This window comes from Elephantulus edwardii, unplaced genomic scaffold (assembly GCF_000299155.1).
Source record: "Elephantulus edwardii isolate Elephantulus edwardi_28Jun2011 unplaced genomic scaffold, EleEdw1.0 scaffold00330, whole genome shotgun sequence".
Classification (NCBI taxonomy): domain Eukaryota; kingdom Metazoa; phylum Chordata; class Mammalia; order Macroscelidea; family Macroscelididae; genus Elephantulus; species Elephantulus edwardii.
In genome coordinates this window covers 2114455-2137515 of record NW_006400080.1, presented here as the reverse complement: position 1 = coordinate 2137515, position 23061 = coordinate 2114455, and the positions used below count along the sequence as shown (strand labels likewise).

General features: G+C 38.7%; 1 pseudogene across 1 annotated transcript; it reads left to right on the top strand.

The window, feature by feature from the left end:
* The first annotated feature begins 22030 nt into the window (after positions 1 to 22030).
* On the top strand, positions 22031 to 22758 carry LOC102862004 (annotated as a pseudogene). Its single transcript, XR_439023.1, has one exon. The product of XR_439023.1 is annotated as a triosephosphate isomerase 1 pseudogene (transcript).
* The last annotated feature ends 303 nt before the right edge of the window (positions 22759 to 23061 follow it).

Here is a 23061-nt window from a genome sequence, read left to right as displayed (position 1 = left end):
GGGGAGGAAAGTGCAACAATGAATGAATGGAATTTAAAAAAATAAAATACTTGTAATTAAACGAGGAAAAATAAATGGGAATTAAAAAAAAGAACAAATTCTGTATAAGGAGCACAGAACTAGATGACTAGTAAAACGTGTATGAGAATCTAAGCAGGGGAGGGTGGAAGTAAATGGGTGAGGATGGGTGGAGGGGCATAATCATAGTGTCACAAATTTGATGAGTGGAGGAAGGAGTGGGTTAAGGAAATTAGAAAGATCTGGTATGAAAACAATGTATACAAACTTTTTAAGTGTTGTTGTTGGGTATCATCGATTCATAGACAACTAATAGTGACGCTATGAACAGAAAGCCTGAGCACTGTTCATAGAGTTTCCAGAGGCAAGCCATTTCAGAAATGGATGCCACTCCTGCTTCCAAACTTGTTTTAATCAGGAAACTCCACTAAACACTGTCCACCATGGGTGACCATTATCACATTTGGCACATCAGTGTCACAGTGTTTAGCATTACTGCAACCACGAGTTATCTCTGTGCAGCAATGCACAGACCAGTGCTATACTCCCTAGAACAATGTTTGACAGAAAAACAATTTGAAGTAGGCCTGAGGGTCACAGATTAAAATCACCTACCCTGAGCTTAGTAGCATAACTTTCTGTCCACTAGGCCAACATAGCTCTCTCTACTCTACGTTGTTGTTGTATAAAAGCATAAAATAAAAACAGAGAGAGAGAGAGGTAAATCAAAACCACAATTAGATACTATATCATCCCAGTAGCAGTGGCAAAGCTTAACTGGAAAGCAAGCAATAAATATTTGAGAGGATGTAGACAGGTGGGACCTCTCATACATTGTTGGTGGGATTGTAAAATGGTACAATCACTCTGGAAGTAAGTTTGAAATTTCCTCAAAAAGTCAGATAGGGGAATTCTACAATCTAGCTCTTCTATTATTAGGAATATAAGCCAAGTAAATGAGAAATGAGACACAAATGGAGATTTGTATACCAATGTTCACAGCAGTGTTGTTCACCACCACACAAACATGGAAATAGCCCAATTGTCCAACCACAATTGAATGGACTGAGAAATTGTGGTATACTCATACAATAGAATATTGCGCTCAGGAGCAATGATTTTGAAAAATTCTGTATAACTTCAGAGAGACTGGAGAGCATAATGCTGAGTGAACTAACTCAGTCTCACAAGAACAAATACTGCAAAAGACTATAATTGAAAAATAGGAGTAACTAGTAAACCATGTATGGGAACCCAAGGGTGGGATTGAGTGGGAGTGCAGGGGTGAAGATGGGTAGGGGTGAAATCACAGGGTTGCACAATTTGGTGGAAGAAGGGAAAGGGGGAAGGGAACGGAAAGGATCCAGGTGAAAAGACAGGGCAAGGTCCAATGGTGATTGATTTTATAAAACACAATGCATAAAAATTATTGTATGTAAAACAACTGAACAAAGAATAATGTGAAAACATAATGTATACAAACTTTGTAAGCAAATAAAAAAATAAGAAACAAATTAAAGAGCAACTCACGAATATGAAACAATGAACTATGCAAAGAACTGAAGTTAAAAAATGAAAAGAGAAGAATACAGGTATTTCATTTTCTGGGGTTGTTAGGTGCCATCAAGTCAACTATGACTCATAGTGACCCTATGAAAACAAATAGGAAGCCCATTCATCCTGATGTGCCATCCTGAGAATCTCTGAAATACTTGAGACCATTGCTGCAGTTACCATGTCAGTCCATCTCATTGAGGACCACTGTCTTTTTCTCTAAGCATGGCGTCTCTCTCCAACAAGAGCCCCTCCTAACAACATGCCCAAAATATGTGAGACTAAGCTTTATTGTTCTTTCCTCTAAGGAGTACTTTGGCTGCTGCATTTTCTCCAATACATGTTTATTTGTTCTTTTATCTGCCTATGGGATATTCAGTACTTTCTTCCAACCTCACAGATCAGAGACATTAATTCTTCTTTATTAAGTCATCTTTATTCAGTATCTAGCTCTCAGATGCATAGCAAATGATTGAAAAGACGGTGGCTTGTATTAGGTAAATTTTGGTTTTAAAGTGATATTATCAGTCTTCATAACTTTGGAAGCATCCTCAACAACAGACTTTCCCAATACAAAATATCTCCAGATCTTTTGATTGCTAGTACCAAGAGTTCTGACTGTAGATCCAATTAAGATGATATTGTTGACAGATTCAATCTTTTCTCCATCTATCATGATGTTGCCTATTGACCTAGTGGTGAGGATTTTTGGTTATTTTTATGTTGAGATGCAATCCGTATTGAAAGCTATAGTCCTTGATCTTCTGCAGCAAGAAATTCAAGTCCTTCACTTTTTGAGCAAACAAGGTTATGTCATCTGTGTAATGCAAGTTATCGATGAATCTTCCTCCAATTGTGATTCCTTCTTCATGAAGTCCAGTTTCTCAATTGATTTGTTCAGCATACATATTTAATAGGTATAATGAAAGGATACAACTCTGACACATGAGTTTCTTGATTTCAAACTATGCAGTGTTCCCTTATTCTGTTTGGACAAGAGCTTCTTGGTCTATCTAAGTATTGCTTCCACATGAGTTTCAACTAATTGTTTTGAGACCCTATTTCTTCTCAATGTTAGCCATAGTTTGTTGCTATCTACATGTATGTACAGTTAGTAAAGCACAAACAGTGTGAAATTTGATGTGTGGAGGGAGGATGAGGGGAAAAAACCAAAACAAGACAAAAACAATGGCCATGAATGAAATACAATATAAAAAAGATTATATGCAAAACAAGAAAAAATTTTAAAATTTAACTATCTATTGTATAAATTTAACTATGTGTATATAAATGCATACATATAAAATAAAGAACTCATTTTCTAAAAAATGAAATAAAGCACAAACAGATATTCTGGCATTCTCTGACATTATCAATGATACCCTTGATGCTATGGACCCTTCAAATACAGACTGGACTTCTGGCCATTCTCTTTCAATATACTGTTCTAATCATTTTTGGATGATCTTCAGCACTATTTTGCTTGCATGTCATATTAAAAAGACTCTGATAATTTCCACATTCTGTCAGATCTCTGTTCTTAGAAATGAGAACAAATATGGATCTTGTCCAGTAAGTTGTCCAAGGAGCTATCTTTAAAATTTCCTCTCACAAACTGGTAAGCACATCCAGGAGTGCGTTTGTTTGGTGAAATGTGTCAATTACTATCCCATGGACTTCTGGGGTCATATTTTTTGCTAATACCTTCAATGCAGCCTGAACTTCTTTCCTCATCACTATTGGCTCTTTATCATATGCTGCTTCTTGAAACAGTGCAGCATTGACCAATTCTTTTTGGTACACTGACTCTGTATTTCCCACATCTTTTATTTTTTTGTTTTGGTTTTTTTTTCAAATAAAATTTTTATTTTATGCTGGTTTACTTTGTACATAGGGTTCTCGATGGCCTGTTTTTTTCGGAAATGGATGGACAATCCTTCTTCCTAGTCTGTTTCTATCTTTAAATATATATAATAGTATCTGACAGACAAGCATTCCACAGAAAAAGAGCAGATGAAAGACAATTGTCCAGTTATAGCAATGACCAATAGATTCAATGTTGCTGCCCACCCACGCTTCCTTACTCTACCACTATCCCTTCCTACTTTTGCCTACAGCATTCATACACATCTTTCATGACCAGCCGCTGATGTGATGGCCTAAGTCCCAAGCCATCAGGGTTTCTGTGATTCTGATTCTGAACATATCTGCTGCTGTGAGTCTCTTATGATATAGCCAATATGACTTCAATTTAAAGCTGTTAAGTACAACTGTAATGTACAAACAGCTTCCACTCCTGGATTTTCTTCTAATGGGTTAATACCGCTTTTCTTCCATTTGAAGCCAGGTGCTGATACAAATTTTCTCAGGCCCAAAACTCTTTTTCCGGCAATGCTTGCAGGTGCGCGCGCTGGCTAATGTGGCATGTTGCAAGGAGGGACTGGTCCTTGGAGAGGGACATCATGTTTGGCAGAGTGGAGGGGCGGCAAAGGAGAGGAAGACCTATGAGATGGATCAATTTTGTGACTGGAGCAGCGGGAATAAGTGCATTTGAGATGGCTAGGTTGGCACAGGATAGAACAATGTTTAGAGCTCTTGTACATAGGGTCGCTATGAGTCGCAAATGACTCGATGGCACATAACAACAACACAACAACTGAGTTACTTACAAAGTTTGTATATATTGTTTTTCACACAGAATCTTTCCCCTTTCCTTTATCCACTCCTCCCTCTACCCATCAAATTGTGCAACCCTATGATTACACCTCTGTTCATCCTCACCCCTCTGCTCCTTCCCTCTCCCCAAAAATCTTCCCCTTACACGTTTTTCTAGTTATCCTCCTATTTCTACAACAAAGGACTCTCCTAAGTGTTTTTCCTTATGGGACTGAGTTAGCACACTCAGCATAATGCTCTCCAGTCCCTCCTAAGTTAAGTAGTGATTTTCAGAATCATTGCTCCTGCATTCTGCAACCCATCATGTGAATGCACCATAATTTCTCAATCCATTCAATACCCACATCTTCTTGTGATGCTTCCTAGACCATTCAAGATTTTACCCATAACATCTTTTATTATTGCAACTTGAAGCTTGAAGTTATTTTTTAGTTCTTTAGGCTTGAGAAATGTCAAATGGGTCTTCCCTTTTTTATTTGTCAAATCCAGCTCTTTGCACATTGTTATAATACTGTTTTTTCTTCCTGAGCTGCCTTTTAAAATCTCCTGTTCATTTTTTTACTTCAGCCTCACTTCAATTTATTTTGTCTTCTTGATTCTCTAGTACAATTTTCAGAGTCTTCTGATTGATTTTAGTGGTTGATTTTTTAAAATACTGATTTATTTACAAAGTTTGAATACATTGTTTTTCACACAAGATCCTTCCCTTTTCCCTCACCCCCCCCACTGAATTGTGCAACCCTATGTTTAACACTTCACTATGATACTAATTTTGATCTACTATGTAAGGAATGGAAAGTTAAAGAAGAGTAGTATTGAATTTAGAGTTTAAAAAACTGGTGAAAGATCCATCCTGAAGGTCAAGGCTGCGAGTGATAGGTTTCTATCTATTCATGTGAAAGGAATACCTGTTAATAAAAGCATTTTTAAAACATATACACCAACAGCTAATGCCAAAGAGGAGGAAATTGAAGAATTCTACAACTTTTGAAGTCTGAAATTCAACAAGCATGCAGTTATAATACATTAATAATAAAGATGCATTAATAATTGGTGACTAGAATGCAGAAGTTGGAAATGTATTGGAGGGAATGATAGAAATTAGACACTTTGTAACAGAAATGAGGATGGAGATTGAATGAATGAATCTTGCACATTCATCTCATGGATCTTTTTTAAAAACTACAAACAGGAACTAAACACTTGAACTTCATCTGATGGACGGTACAGGAATCATGAAATATATTTGTGTAGAGAATCATCAGAGAAGTTCAATGTTAGCAGTGAAAATCAGGCTAGATACTGGCTGTGGAACAGACTATCAATTTGTTGTTATTATGTGCTGCCAAGGTGCCTCCGACTCATAGTAACCCTCTGTATAATAGCTCTTAAGCCTGTCCTGTCCTGAGCCATGAATAAATGAATTTTACAAAGACAGAGGATAATTATATTTCTATAGTTTCTAGTTACTACAAAACAAGTGAGTTACTTAAAGGGTCACAAAAACATTTATTCTAGATCCAAGAACTCTCTCAAATCTGACCTTATTTATTTCTCCACAGTGACAAGCTTAGAAGAGGCCACATAATTTCCCAGCTGGAGGAAAAATGATTAAGGCCTAAAGGCAAAAGTCCCAGGGCCTGAGCCTTGACTTCTCTCCTCATAAAGACTGGATGGAGATGCAGAACTGGTGAGGGAGGTGAATGAACAACGCTGACTGCTTGTGAGAATCACAGGGACAATTCAGGCTCAAAGCATGAAGATTCTGATTTTACTGGTCAAGGTAGAGTCCAAGTCTGTGTTTTTTAGATGCACTTTAGTCACAGGTAATTTTAATGCTACTTTGGTTGAAAACTGTTGAAATGAGGAGTTGTTCTTAAAGGATAATTCCCATAGCAGCTACATCAGCATCACTTAAGAACTTGTTATGCACAGAAATTCTGGATCCTATTTAATCTCGTCATGGCCAGGACTTTGTATGATAAGGGACCCTCTTGACAAGTCTGATAGTGCTTTTGTCAAAGAACCCTTATCACTGAATGTACACAAGTCCATAGTGGAGGATTCTAAGCCAAGTGATTGAAGAAGAGAGTTCAGAGAGTTTATGAAAAAGAGTACAAGAAATTCAGGACAAATTCAGTGATTTGCTGATATTTACTTACTAGTTACAAAATTAGGTGATAGGACTTGACAAATATTTCTTAAGTTTTATTAAAGCTTTTACAGTTACAAAGCAACTATTACATTAGGCACATCTTTCCTCAGGGAGGACATATTTAATGAACTCTAAAGTTTGTTTTGTGTAAGAATTTGTATTGAGAATTAGTTTGGACACAAATTCTTATGAACTTAAATACCATCTTAGTATCTAAAAAAATTCTAGTATAAGACACACCTTTCCTCTGGGTATAAATCTGTTTATTCTCCTATTATGCTTATTCTTAAAGAAATTCAGGAATTACAGAGAAAATATATAAACATAATACGGCTAAAATAAACTTATCCATTTCCTTCCCCTAAAAAAATCCCTGCCCCAGAACCAGGGCCACAAGACTTCTCCATATCCCTAGTTTTCAGCTACTGTCACATCACCTTCAACTCACAGTGACTTCACGAAGAATAGAATGAAACCTGCCTAATGGTGTGTCACTTTTTAAAAATAAAATTTTATTTTAGTTTTGAATTTAACACACATTTACAGAGAAGTTTGATGTTCATTCATTCATTCATTCATTCATATTACCCTCTTTCCCACCCTTCCCCCTTCACATTTTTTTAAAATACTCGTTATCCCAGAACACTTGATTGTGCTTATATGAAACTTATACTTGGACTGGGAGGTAGTCGTCAGAACAGAGTAAGGAAACATTGCATGGTTCAAAATTGGGAAGGGTGTGCATCAAGGATGTATCCTATCTCCATATCTTTCAATCTATATGCAGATCAGATTATGGGGGAGACTGAGCTCTGTGAGAAGAAGTGTGATATCAGGATTGGAGGTAGACTCATCAACAATCTGTGTTATGCAAATGACACAACCGTGGTTGCTGAAACTGGGTAAAACCTTGCTGCAGAGGGTCAAGGACTGCAGCATTCAATATGGATTGAAGCTCAACATCAAGAAAACAAAGATTCTCACCCCTGGGTTGACTGGCAGCATCATGAAAGATGATGAAGAGATTAAAATTGTTGATAGCTTCCGTTTACTTGGCTCTACAATCAACACTCTTGGTACCAGCAACCAGGAAATGAAAAGATGAACTGCATTGGGAAAGTCTTCTGTCAGAGACCTCTCCAAAGTATTGAGGAGCTACAATGTCAGGCTGGAGACTGAGGTGCGCCTGATACAGGCCATGGTCTTTGCAATTACTTGCTATGCATCAGAAAGCTGGACAATGACTAGGGATGATAGAAGGAGAGTTGATGCCTTTGAGCTTTGGTGCTGGAGAAGAATATTGCAAAGACCATGGGGGCAAACAAACAAATTCGTCCTGGAGAAGGTGAAGCCAGGCTGCTCCTTGGAGGCAAGGATGCTGAAGCTCTATCTGACATATTTTGGACATGTTGCAAGACGGGATCAGTCCTTAGAGAGAGATGTCATGCTTGGGAGGGTGGAGGGACAGCACAAAAGAAGAAGACCCTCAATGAGATGGATTAATTCTGTCACTGGGGTAACGGGGATAGGCGTTTTGCAGACAATAAGATTGGCAAGGGATAACAGAGTTTAGGGCACATACAACAACAAACAACAACATTCATCGTTACACAATTAACGACCTCCCCGACCCCAAGTCCTTTTTACAATGATTTACCTTATTCTGGGCTGTAGTTGTATGTATAATGCTTAGTCTTATATTCCTATCAGACAGTTCTTTCTTTCATCTGTTCCAATGCAATGGTAATTATCTATCTACTCTTATTCTATTCCTCCACCCCCCATGTCAGATTAACTCTATAACAGTGGCGCTCTTGTAGTATTTGTCCTTTTTTCACTGAATGGATCACATCACTGTTGTCCTTAAGAGGTCTCCTTGGAATATTTTTTGGCTTCTCTTCTCAGTCTGTCTAAATCTAGAAGTTCTGTTGAAGCTTTCTCAGCATCATAGCAACACACAAGGCTCCACTGAAAAAAGAGGTTGTGACTGTGCCTGTGTTACACCGGCTCAGAGTCTAAAATTAGTTTCTCCAACAAAGTCAGAATTCTATCACTGAGACACCACTGAACTCTCAGTCTGCAAATGCTGTAGTCATTTATTTTCAATTTTGCTCTCCTCTCTCACCTAATTTCTTAACTAATTTAGCATTAAATTCTGTCTCTTCTATTCCCAAAATAGATCTCAATTCCTCTCTCTTTTCTCCAAATCTATTGCCAGGATTGATGACTTTGAATTGTGGTGCTGATGAAGAGTATTGAATATACCATGGACTGCAGGGGATCAAAACAAATTATGGCTAACACTGAGAAGAATGAGAACCCCATAGTACTTAATTATACTGACACAGAAACTACACTTAGACAAAGAAACTGTTGTCCAAATAGAGCAAGAAAAGACTGCATGGTTTAAAATCAGGAAAGGTGTGCGTCAGGGCATGGAAAAATCACTCTTTAAATCTTTGACAGGGCAATCCTTCTTTTAGATATAGAACCAAATGCATACTCCGAATTTTTTTTAAATCATAGTTACATTTTTAGATTTTGATTAATTACTGTATTCGTCATTTGTTGTTGTTATTGTTGCTATATTCTGCTGAATCAACCACGATTCATAGTAACTACGCACAACAGCTGTGAACTCTATCCTTGGCCTATCTTACTGTCTCTGACACACCAACTCTCATTAGTATCTCAGTTACTGTGCCAATTCATCTCATCTGGGGTCTTACTCTCCTGCGCTTTCCTTCCACCCTTCCAAGCACAATGCCCTCCACGGACTTGTTCCTCCTGGAAGTATGTCCTAAGTATTTGAGATGCAGCTTCAAAATCCTTTCGCCCAAGGAACAGCTTGGCTTCACTCTCTCCAGGACAGACCTGTTTGTTCTCTTGGCAGTCCATGGTATATTCAATACTCTCCTCCAACACCACAATTCAAGAGCATCAACTCTTCTTCTGTTCTCTTTGGTCACTGTCCAGCTTTCTGAAGCATAACAGGTAAGTGTAAGAATTATAAGGTAAAATAAGACAATGTCCTAGATCAGGTGCAGCTTAGTATCTAGAGTGACACTGTTGCTCTTTAACACTCTGCAGAGGACTCTGAGCAGAGATTTCCCTAAGGCAATTAGTCTTTTGATTTCCTGACTGCTGGTGCCAAGAGTGCTGAATGTGGAGCCAAGCAAGCGGAAATTATTAACCTCAGTCTCTTCTCCATCTACCATTGTGCTGTCAATTGACCTGGTGGTAAGAATCTTCATTTTTTTTTTATGTTGAGCTTTAATCCGTATTGAAGATTACAGTCCTTGCCCCTTTGGAGCAAATGCTTTAGACCCTCCTCAGTTTCAGCAAACAAGAGTGTGTCATCTGCATAACACAGGTTAGTGGTGAATCTTGCTCCAATCTTGATGCCACATTGCTCCTCATAAAGTCCAGCCTCCTGAATGATCTGTTCCTCATATAGATTGAAAAGGTATGGGAGATAGGACACACCCCTGATGTACTCACTTCCTGACTTAGCACCTTGCAATGTTTCTTTGCTCCGTACTGATGACTGCCTCCTGGTCCAATTATAGACTTCACATGAGCACAATCAGGCAGTTCTGAGATTTCCATTCTTCCCAAGGTTAGCCACAGGAAAGGAGACATTCAAAGTTTTACTCCCTGTCCCTTGACCAGTGCACAGCCTAAAGAAGATACTCAGGAGGTGGTTGCTGACTAAAATGTTACTAACAACATAGCATTAAGTTTGTAGGGAGAAAATACCCTGTGTAAAGGTGCACAGGGGAGTTGGGGAGTATGGCAATTTTCTTGACGTTTCTTGTAAGCACCTCTACCAGCAGATGAAAGGACTTGGCCCAAGGTGCCTATGATAGTTAGCTTGCCATCTGACTCCTGTTCCTCATGGCAGAGATGTCTAGTGAGGTGTGTTTCCCATGTAAGCTGTGCATTTGGGGCTAACAGCTGTATCTGTAGACTTTGATAATATGTGCCTCTGCATTCTTAGCATATATACTTATAAACCATATCCTCTTTTATAATGCTTTCTTATAATTTTTATTGTGATTTTAACAATATTTTACAGAAAACTTGGATTTCTATTCATTCAGTATTGTGTATTTCTCCCCACCCTCACCCAGGCAGTTTCCTTTTATTTATTTTTTTTTAAATTCATTCTTTGTTGCATAATGTTCTTGAGACCCAGTTTCCAAAGCCTTGATTTAGCTGGTCTGATAAATTTGTTTCATTATAACTACGTATCATATAAATTTTATTATAAATAATTACTAATCTATCAACTATCACTTGATCTTATGTGCTTTTGGTGCTGTAGTTCTAAGCAGGTTGCGCTGTTACTCCAAGGCTGTGCATATTTGGGCAGTTCAAGTCCACCTGTAGTTATGAGGAAGAAAGATGGGCAGTTTCCTCTTATTTGGATATACAGCCTCAGAAACACAATGGAGGGTCATTATGAGTAGGAATCTACTCAATGGAAATGGCTTTCCTGAGTTTTGATAAAATGACCTTATGCACCACAGCATCTTTGACCTCAGTGGCACCCTGAATGTATCTCACTATACATCAACTACATTCCACTTCCCAGCTTCTCTTTCTGAATAATCCTATTTCTATTATAACTGCTTTTAAACAGTTCAGTGGCAAACTTGTCTCAGTTATTCTCTCAGGTCCTCTTTTCCTACGTTCTTCTCTATGTTCAGCATAAGAGTGCCATAAGGAACCTGTTTCACCCTCTCTACAAGCTCTCCCCACAAAACCATTTCTAGTTCTCAACCAATTGAGATCTGAGATTGCCATTATTCTTGTGGTTTTACGTATAATAATCTTTACAATCATATTCTTTTTCTTCTTAAGTTTCAGAATTTTTGTCACAAGTGATATCTATGGGAAAAAGATAACATTAAATAATTTTAAGGAAAAAAAGTTCAGTTGGACTTGCTAGGAGATTATAGTGGGATAAAAGAATATCAAATGAGGGTGGATTACAAAGGAAATCTTTTCCTATGTAATGAGACCAAGCAATGGCAACTAAGAACGTCACATGGATAAAACCCTATTTGGAGGGAGTCAGAAATAGTAGTTGGCAAATACTATAATTTGTTTAACAATAAATATGCGAAAATACATGTCTTCAGCCCCTAGGCAAAAAAAATAATTAAATATATATATATATGAGACATATAGAGGCTAAAGACAAAGTTTCTTTAAAAAAGGGGGAGACTTTAAAAAAAATACACTTCGATTGCTTAAAGGAAATAGATTAACCATTCATTGCTGGTAGTAGCATAAATGAGCTGTTGCAACAGCAGTTAAGTGTTATATTACCATTATTTTTACCCGGGGTGTTGTACCACTTAGTCACATTTGGCACTGCACTTAACCGGCTTTGTACAATCTATTCCAGCCCATCTGTGTCCCTCGCATCAGAATACTGGGCTTCCCCTGTCTGCACATCTACAATAATGGGTGGAAATGAAACCATGTGTATCAGTTTTTTCTAACTCTCCTGGGCTGTGATTTCAGACTCCAGGGATTCGCTTTTGTTTTTGTTTTTATTCTCTGTCTCTTCCCAGGAGGGTACTTGGGAAGTAATTTTCTGGTTCTGAATTAAGAGAATACTGACCTTTACCAGTAATGACAAAAAAGCTCATTGTTTACAAGCTGCACACATTCAGAAAGTGTTTGGAAACAGATTACATTGAGAGACACATAATTTTAACTGTGTGCCTGTGACCAAGGGTTTGCAGGTAACACAGACTTGCAGTCACATCTGGTTCTTACAGTTGAAAAGTCCCTAGATAATCTGCACAGTGAGTTATTTTAGCACATGGTAGCTGGTTCCTTTTGTTCAGTTTTCAGAAAACGTGTCTTTTTGAAGATGAAAAGAGAGCAAATTAATTATTCATCAGCTCCTTCAATAAACATTCAAACTTCTAGGATCTGGGCTTGGATTTTCTGGAGATTGATGATGTATCACTAGAAAACTATTTTGTACTATTAATTTTGTTGTATTGACTGACAATTGAGCTTTGGGTGCGTGTTTTTTTAAAGGTTGGTTTGTTTCAGTTTTAAGTTAATTTTAACAGTAGAAAGTTGCATTATCCAAATCCCAGGTAATTATTGAGTCTTTGAAATCTTGTGAGGCTCATGCTAGAAGTGAAATACATATTGGTAGTAAAAAATGTGAAATATCTTGATTTACATGTTTCTTAAATGTTAAGAGAGTATTGCTTTGGGTTAATTTTATTAAATAAAATATCTCATTAAAAGTAAAATCACCTGTTTATTTGTACTTTATTTAACTACTAGAAAATAAAAAAGATAGGATGCTTTTATGAAGTTGGCAGTGACTTCACTTTACTTGGATCCACAGTCAACATCCATAGTAGTAGCAGTCAAGAAATCAAAAGAAATGTCTCATTGGTGAAATCTGCTGTCAAGGACCTCTCCTAAGTTCTAAAGAACAAGGATGTCACTTTAAAGACTAACATGTGCCTGATCCAAGCATGGTAACTTCAACTGTTTCTTATGCATCTGAAAATTCTACAATGAAGGATGACAGAAGAACTGTGATGCTGCAGAAGAATATCGAATATACTATGGAGTTCCAAAAGAAAATACAAAAAAAAAAAAAAACAAAAAAAAAAAACCACAAAACAAAAACAAAAACAAAACAAAACAAAACAAAAACCAAAAAAAATACAAAAAAAAAAAAAAAAAGAACATACAAATCTATCTTGAGGGAAGGGCAACCAGGTTGCTCCTTAGATGCAAATATGGTGACACATCATCTCACTTACTTGGGGTACATTTTCAGGGGGACTCAATCCTTGGAGAGAGACATCAAGCTATTCAGGAAAGGTAGAGGGTAAGAAAAAGAAAGATCCTCAATGAGATGAACTGACTACCACAATTGGATTCGAGCAGAACAGAAATTATGAGGATGGCACAGAACCGGGCAAGTTTCAGATCCACTGTTCACAGGGTTCCTGTGAGTCATAGTTGACTTAATGACACCTAACAACAACACATGATACTTACATTGTGGCTTATTTTATGTATCTGTTGGAAAGAATTCTCTAAGACACTGACTACAATATATCCCTGTTAACCATTCATAGGACACTGTTGATTCATGTAATACAGATTGTAAACACATCCTGTAAAATTGGAAGCTATAGCTTATATGACAAGATGAGTGCAGTTTTGTAGGTTTAAAGAGGACACATTCCACTGGTGTTTAAATAAGCCTTATAGGTTCATCTCTCTATCAGCACTTATACCGTTTTGTTTATTTCAACCTGGAATCCATGAACAAAGGAGGCCTTTTATCTGTCAGTATTCTTCACCATACTGGTCCATACCAATTATACCTATAGACTTTTAAGAAAACTGGAAAATATGTTCATGCCATTTTCAGATTAAGTCACATTTCTGTTTTCTTTGTCAATTGGTGATGAAATGCTGCCTATTCAGCACCATAGAAAAATAGAAACCCTTATGATGCACCATGACCTTAGGTGGGCACACAAAAGGTCAACTGCCTGGCATTTAATCAAGTCTCTTAGGTGGAATGTGAAAATTTTACCACTGAGTCACCAGTAGCCTTCTGGATATGTTATTTGGGATCAACTCAATGTGACCCTACAGGATAGAACAGGACTGCCTGATATAAAAAGGTCCTTAACTGTAGATTTCCCCAGTGTAATATGTTTTTGGAGTCAAGGATTCTGAAGCTTTGTCTGACATACTTTGGGCATGTTGCAAGGAGGGAATGGTCCTTTGAGAGGGACATCATGTTTGGCGGAGTGGAGAGATGGTGCAGGAGAGGAAGACCCTCAATGAGATGGACCGATTCTGTGAGTGGGGTGGTGGGAACAGGTGTGTTGGAGATGGCAAGGTTGGCAGAAGTGACTCAATGGCACATAACAACAACAACAATATGTCTTTTTATTTCTCAACTGCAATTACCATGGGTATTTTGATTGTGGATCTAAGTAAAAAGAAATCACTGGCAACTTCAATCTTTGTTCTATCATAATGTTGCCTATTGGTTCAGTTGTGGGAATTTTTATTTTCTTTTTCACCCTCTTTCTCTATTTTCTCCTCTTTCCCTATTTTCTCCTCAACCCTCCATTATCTGTCCTAGTTTATAACACTGACGTTTTGCAGTATTTGTCCTTTTGAGACTGAGATATTTCACTTGGTATAATGTTCCTAAGGCTCCGCCATGTTGTGTAATGTTTTACTATTTAATTTTTTTTTCAATGCTGTGTAGTTTTCCATTGTGTGGATGTACCATACTTTTTCTATCTATTAATTTATCAATGGGTACATGGGTTGTTTCTATCTCTTTGCTACTGTGAATAATAGCAATAAATATGGTGTGCATACATCTATTTGAGTTATGGCTCTGATTTCTTTAGGGTGTGTTCCCAGTAGTGGAATTGCTGCGTCAAATAGTTTTCTATTACCAACTTTTTGAGAAAGTGCCAGACCACCTTCTGCAGTGATTGCACCATTTTACATTCCCACCAGAAGTGAAGAAGAGTTCCAATCTCTCTACAACCTTGCCAGAATGTGCTGTTTGCTGCCCTGTTGAACTTTGCTATTGTTGCTCGGGTGAGATGATATCTCTTACCTATTTTGATTTGCATCTTTGATAGCTCGGGATTTTGAACACTTCTTCACACGTTTGTTTGTCATCTGAAAATCCTATTTGGTCAAGTGTCTATTCATATCTTGTGCCCATTTTATTACTGGATTGTTTATCTTTTTCTTGTTGAGGTGCTGGAGTATTCTATAAATTTTAGATACAAGTCTCTTGTCAGATATGTCATTGTCCAATTTTTTTTCCCAGTCTATGGGTTTCTTTCTTATTCTGTTAAGAGAAGCTTTTTTTTTATGTGTATAGGGATTTGATTCTTAGAAATTCCCATTTGTCTATTTTATTCTCTCCTGGTTGTAGGTTTTTCATGATGTTTGAAAGACTGTTCATGCTGAGGATTAGGGGTTTTGCAGTTCTTCTCAGCTTTTCTCTGATGGATTTTATAGTCTTTGGTTTTACTTCTGGGTCTCTGATCCACCTTGGTTTTTTTATAAAGTGAGAGGTGTGAGTCTTGCTTAAGATCTCTGTATATGGTTTTCCAATTTTACCAACGTCATTTATTAAAGAAACCATAGTTTCCACACTTAATTTATTCCATCTCCCTGTCAAAGATCAGTTGACCATAGGCAGATGAGCTGATTCCTGGGTTCTCAACTCTCTTCTGTGTATCTATTGATGAACCAGTACCATGTTGTCTTGATCACCACAACTGTGTAGTAGGATTAGATCAGGGAGTGTGATGCTTCCTACCTTGTTTCTCTTTTTCAGTAGTGTTTTGCTTATTCAGGGTCTATTTCTATTCCAGATAAAATTGAAAACTGCCTTTTCCATTCTCATTGAAGAACGGAACTTATACTTGTATTGAGATTGCATTGAACTTGTAGCTTGCCTTTGGTGGAATTGTCATTTTCATGATATTGAGTCTTTCTATCCATGAACACAGTATATTCTCCCCTTTCTCTGTATTTCTTTTTGCTTCTTGTAGTGATATAATTTTCTGTGTATAGGACTTTCATGTCTCTAGTTAGATTTATTCCCAAGTATTTCATCCTGTGGTTAGGGATTGTAATTGGTATTGTTTTTCTTAGCTCCATTTTTATATTCTCTTTGTCACTGTAGAGAAAGCCAACTGATTTTTGTATGATAATCTTGCACCCTCCTAGTTTACTGAATTGGCTGACTATGTCAATAGTTTTCTTACCGAATCTTTAGTTTTTTAAGCATACTATCATATCTTCTGCATATAGTTTTATCTCCTCTTTGCCAATTTGAATAGAAGAGGTAATAGTGGGAAATCTTGCCTAGTTCCTGTTCTCAAGGGAAATGATTTTAATCTCTGTCTACTGAGAATGATATTGGCTCTTGGTTTTTTATTTTCTCATTTTTCATAATGTTTGGGTTTATTCAGAAAATCATCAATGATTTCCTCTGTGCCTTCTTGGATGTCATTCTGATTTGGAATACCAATCAAACGTAAAGTATTTCTCTTGGTGACATCCTACATAATTAATTATCAGGCTTTCTTTCTTTTCCTGCCTTCTTTTTTGTTTGTTCCTCTAGCAATTTGGCATAGTATAGATTCCATTGCTCCTCTATTGCTTCACCTCAGCTTTTTTTTTTCTGGATTTTTTTTTTGTACATAGGGTTTTCAAAGGCCTTTTATTTTGGATGTGGATAGTCTATCTTTCTTCTGAGGTTATCTTAATTTGAATCAGATTTAGGACAGTATCTCACAGACAAGCATTTTATACTAAGGAGCAGATGAAAGATATTTTCCCACTTATAGAAACAACCAATAGATTCAGTGTTGTCTCCACTCTTGACATGTGTATCTTGACTCACCCCTTTCCTTGATCCACCAGCATCCCCTTCTACTCCTGCCTACACTATGCAACCTAACCCTGCTTGCTAAAACTGAGGGCCTAAAACACTTGCTGCAGAAAGTCCAAGAACTGAAGTCTTCAGTATGGACTCAAGCTCAACATCAAGAAAACAAGATTTCACCACTGGGACAATTGGCAGCATCAAGATGGACAGTGAAGAGATTGAGATGGTTAAAAGCTTTAGTTTGCTGGCTCCACAATTAACACTCTTGGTACCAGCAGTCAGGAAATTAAAAGACAAATTGCACTGGGAAAGTCAGTTGTCAGGGCCTTCTCCAGAGTACTGAGGAGCAACGATGTCAGTTTGAGATTAAGGTGTCCTTGTTCCATGCTATAGTCTTTGCAATTACTTGCTATGCATCATAAAGGTGGACAATGAATAGGGATGATAGAAGGAGAATTGATGCCGTTGAGCTGTGGTGCTGGAGAAGAGTATTGAATATACCATAGATTGCTATGAGAACAAACAGGTTCATCCTAGAGAGGGAGAAACTAGGCTGTTCCTTGGAGGCAAGGATTCTGACGCTTCGGCAGACTTTGGGCATGTTGCATGGAGAGACCAGTCCTTGGAGAGAGACATCATGCTTGGGAGGGTGGAGAAACAGTGCAAGAGAGGAAGATTCTAGATGAGATGGATTCATTCAGAGACTGGGATAATGGAGGTAGGTGTGTCAGAGACAATAAAGTTGGTAAAGGATACAGCAGGGTTCAGAGCTGCTGGGTCACTATGAGTCTCAAGTGACTCAATGGCATGTAACAACACAACAACAACAAAAAACAAATTTTAGTTCCTTTAGTATGACATCTTATCCTGGATTTCCCACCACCACCACCACCACTATTTTAAAGTTATCTGTTGACACCAGGAGTCAGGAAATCAAAAGACAATTTTCACTGGGGAAATCTGCTGTCAGGGACCTCTCCAGAATACTGAAAAGCAACAGCGTCAGTCTAGAGACTAAGATGTTGGGCCTAATCCAGGCCAAGGTTTTTGCAGATACTTGCTATGAATCAGAGAGCTGGACAATGACTGAAGATGACAGAAGAAGAATCGATACCTTCAAATTGTGGTGCTGGAGAAGAGTCTTGAACAAACTGCCAAGAAAACAAATAGGTCTGTGTTGGAGAGGGTGAAACCAAGTTTCACCTTGGAGGCTAGGATTTTTAATCTCTGTCTCACATACTTTGGACATGTGGCCAGGAGAGACCGGTCCTTGGTGAAGGATATCATGTTTGGAAGGGTGAGGGGACAGCACAGGAGAGTGTAACACTCAATGAGATAGATTGATACAGTAACTGGGGCAATGGGGGTTGGTGTGTCACAATGAGTGAGACCGAGTTAGGACAGGGCAGGGTTCAGAGCTGCTGTATATAGGGTCACTATGGGTTGCAGCTGACTAGACTGTACATAGCAATATTGTCTAAGGAACATTGTATTACTGATCTCTTTGTATTTTTTAAAAAGATACATATGATCGAGCCATACAAGTGTGCCATATACCATATTAGTTTGATAATTATTAGTGTTTCATCTCCTGTATGCTATTAAGTGAGAATAGACATTGGAGACATGTGTGTAATTCTCTGTTCACTTTTAATGTAGAGCAGTTAAAGAGATACTTGAATGGTGTTGACTGTAGTATTTTGATGGTCAAATGGTGAAGGAGTAGGTGTTTACTCTTGCAAAAATGACAAAGCTTCAGGAGGTGTGTAGGGCACCAGGTTGTTTGGATACTGTTCCTATTTGTTGCCAGGTGGAAAAAAAGAAACAAAACAGAATAATGATAACACCCAAAATGAAAACAAGATTGACAGTTAAAAGAAAAAACAAATAAACAAACCCAAAATTGAGAGAAATACAAAAAGGAGGATAAGAATAAGGCAGAAAAGAAAAACAAATAAGACCAAAAAAAGGGATGGACAAGAGAACAAAAGGGTAGATGGGATCTTTGGAAAGAGGCTGGGCTGGGCATTGGATTGATGTTCTTGCCACTCATGTGGGGAGTGCAGGATGTTTAGTCTAGAACAGTGTGTCTGTCAGTTCACCATAACCAGCATAAGGCTGACCCTGTAGTGTCCAATCAGAGAAGAATTTCTTCTTCTCTAAGAGGTGGCTGAAAGCCCCAAGATATGTGTCAAATCACAGCCAACATCTCTTCTGACTTATGAAGCACCAAAGAGCAGAATGTCCAGGCTGGGACAGAGTTTCTGCTACCCTCAGATGTGTCAAGGTAGTCCACGTGGTCAAAGATGGTGTCTTGTATCAGTTCAGGGAATGGGTGTAGACATGATAATCAAAGAAGGCCCATTATTCTGGCCTGAAGAGATAGCTACTGTCAATGAGATGCCTAAGAGTAGTACTCCACTGAGTGTGCAGAACTTCAACTATGCATGGGACATGAGCTGGATGCAGAATCCACAAGGCTGCCAAGTCAGAGGCAAGAAGTGGTGCCCCCACCAAGGGCCACCGAGGGGTTGGCTACAGGCCAGGCATGGCATAGTCTGCTACCTGGAAGTAAAGAATGAGTCTCCAAATATAAAACTACGTATACCATCCCAGCAACAGATATAAAATAATACAAGCCTGTTTTCAAGTAGAGCTGGAATGGGACAAGGGGAATACTGTCAGCTGCTTGGAGGGTGGTGATTGAGAGGAGGGAAAGTGACTTTCCTGATCATCTGGAAGGCACAGGGAATAAGAAGTTACACCTTTCTGGTCATCAGCCAGCTTTTGTGGACACTGCTACAGTCTCAGATTCCTGTACTAACCAGAAAGCCACCTGTAAAAGTTCAAAATAGCTGTGCCACACTTTTATCCTTCACTACTCTGTCTCCTCGTGTGATGTTTGCGTTCAGTATTCTCATTCAGTCTGTTCTGGGGGTCTTGTCTGTGTGGGTTTTTTTCTCCTGTATTTATGATTTCTGTTGCAACTGAGGGTTCTGGGATTATTGTCTCTGCCTACTATCTTTGTTTTACAGGATCTTAGTTGAAAAGGATCTGGGATATCATCTGCTTAGTCCACTGTGTTACTCAGAAGTCTTCTATTGGGTCATTTTCAGAATTAGGCCTTTTCCCCCTAGTTCATTTTGGGGATAGTCCACTGAAACTTGTCTAAAGTGGATAATCTCATTGGTAATTAAAATACAGTGGTATAGCTTCCAACGTCATAGCAATAGTCAAAGGATGGCAGTAGGACAAATTGACGAGTGGATGGGGGCCAAATAAAGCAAAACAATTACCACCAAAACCATTTAACTCTTCCCTGAAATACCTTGAGGATGTGGAAAAAGAACTCTCTGCTTGGGTTGGATGTTTCATCTTGGGGGTTCCATGTAATCTTTCTTCTTTTCAGCAGGCCTCTTTTTGTATCAGAGAACTACTCTTCGGGGCGGCGAGGGGTTAACACTTTCTTATTCTAAGCATTGCTTTTTGCAGCTATGTTTGATTTGAAAGAGAAAATATGATCCCAGAGCTTCTGTGAAAATAAATATAGGCAGTCAATGATATCATTTTCACAGCATCTCTTTTCTAAATGTAACACTGTAAGCAGAATGTCAATAAAACAGCCCTTCCCTCTAGAGAACTCCCAGATGGTGGATTTTATTTCTCTACTTTGAGCAGAGGAGTTCAGCAACCAACTTCTTCATATAGTGCAGTTTCTCATATTATTTGTTCACTGTACAGTTTGAATAGCTATGGTAAAAAGTGTCATACTCTTTTCTTATTTTAAACCATGCAGTATACCCTTGTTCTCCTTAAAAAACTACTTCTTGGTTTATGTACTACTTCCAAATGACCACAATTCTTGGAGTTTCATACTTCTCAATGTTATCCACAATTTCTTAGCATACACACACACACACACACACACACACACACACACACAAGCTGAATGTCTTTGCATAGTAATAAAACATAGGCAAATATCTTTCTGGTAATTTCTGCTTTCAGTCTTGTTATTGTTCTGTAACACAGATTTGGAACCGACCCATAAATGGGTTTGCAGAGGCTGTAAATTTAAAGAGAGTTGATTCCTTATCTTTCTCCTGCAGAGCAGCTAGTGGATTCAAACCACGTACCTTTGCATTGACAGCACAATTCCATATCATCAGCAATGATCTTGGTTAATCCATGAGCTTTTTAAAATCCAGCTTACATTTCTGACAGTTCCCTGTTGATGTACTGGTCCAGTCATTTTTGAAGTATCTTCATCAAGCTATTACATTTTTTGTGATTGTAATTGTATTGTTCTATATTTTTTACACCCTCTTGTATTCTCATTCTTTGCAACTGGTGCAAATACAGATCTCTTTAAGTCAGTTAGCCAGATAGCTGTCTTCTAAATTTCCTGGCATAGAAAAGTGAGCAGATTCAGGACTGGATTTGTTTGTTAGACCTTTTTGGTTTTTTCTTAATTTACTTTGAGTGTTTTTTCTGCATAAAATTTGTTAGTAAATGATCCATTCTTTCCTTGTATCCTACTCTTTGAAAGTTACTTAGGAACATACCCGGATCGCAGAAAAATCATTAGCGTAACAGCTGCCATGAGCTTGAGGCTTTTGGAAAACATTCTTTTATTCAAGAACCCCTTACTTGATCCTATATTTTTTTTCTCTTGTCTCTTCGTGCCATCAGTAGGCAGACCTCAAGTGTGTTTAGTAACTGAAACCTCAGGACATTTCAAACAGTAAGGAAACCAGAGACTAGGTGGTTGTTTGAATCTACTCAAAGGGGCCTTGAAAGAAAGGTCAAATCAACTTATTTTGAAAAATCAGCCACTATGGGACATAGTTACAACATCCCTCTGATGCACATGAGTCTTTATAAATTGGAATTTATCTGATGGAAACTTGTTTTTTGCTTTTTTGTAGGATATTCAAAAGGGCCCACCTATTTTTCTATCTCCTTGCTTTGCTAGTATTGCTATATTGACTTTGGTCTCAGACTAGATCTCAGATTGCTGGTCACAAAATGGTTATAGCAGTTCCAGGCGTCACATGCAGAATGAATAACATCTGGAGAAATGTTATTTCTGAGATTAATTTTCAGAGGGGAGGAAAAAACCCTCACAAAAAATTTCCAGTTAAAGAAAAAACTCTCTCAAAAACACAACTAAGAACACCATGGCGCCCTCCAGGAAGTTCTTCGTTGGGGGAAACTGGAAAATGAACGGGCTAAAGAAGGGTCTGGGAGAACTCATCACCACTCTAAACGTGGCTAAGGTGCCGGCCGATACCGAGGTTGTCTGTGCACCTCCTACCACCTACATCAACTTTGCTCGGCAGAAGCTAGATGCCAAGATTGCTGTGGCTGCACAGAACTGCTACAAAGTGACTAATGGGGCCTTCACTGGGGAGATCAGCCCTGGCGTGATCAAAGACTGTGGAGCCACTTCGGTAGTTCTGGGGCACTCAGAAAGAAGGCATGTCTTTGGAGAGTCAGATGAGCTGACTGGACAAAAAGTAGCCCATGCCCTGGCAGAGGGACTTGGAGTCATTGCCTGCATTGGAGAGAAGCTGGACGAGAGGGAGGCTGGCATCACTGAGAAAGTCGTTTTTGAGCAAACGAAGGTCATCGCAGATAACGTGACAGACTGGAGCAAGGTCGTCTTGGCTTATGAGCCAGTGTGGGCCATTGGTACCGGCAAGACTGCAACATCCCAGCAGGCCCAGGAAGTACATGAAAAACTCCGGGGATGGCTCAAGTCCAATGTCTCTGACGTGGTGGCTCAAAGTACTCATATCATTTATGGAGGTTCTGTGACAGGGGCCACCTGCAAGGAGCTGGCAAGCCAGCCTGATGTGGATGGCTTCCTGGTGGGTGGTGGGCCCTGAAGCCTGAATTTGTGTGAGGGACTCCATTTTGTAACCAATATGTCATTTTAAAATATATATATGTGCCTCTAGAGCAGTAAACTGAAAGCTGTGGGGAACGGGAGAAAAGAGCCCCCACCCAAACATCAGCCAATCCTGTATCACCCTGTTTTCGCGGGCCTTCCTGTGAATCAGCCAATCCTGTGTCACCCTGTTTTCGCAGGCCTTCCTGTGAATCAGCCAATCCTATATCACCCTGTTTTCGCGCCCTTCCTGTGAATCAGCCAATCCTGTATCACCCTGTTTTCGCGGGCTTTCCTTTGAACCAGCCAATCCTGTAT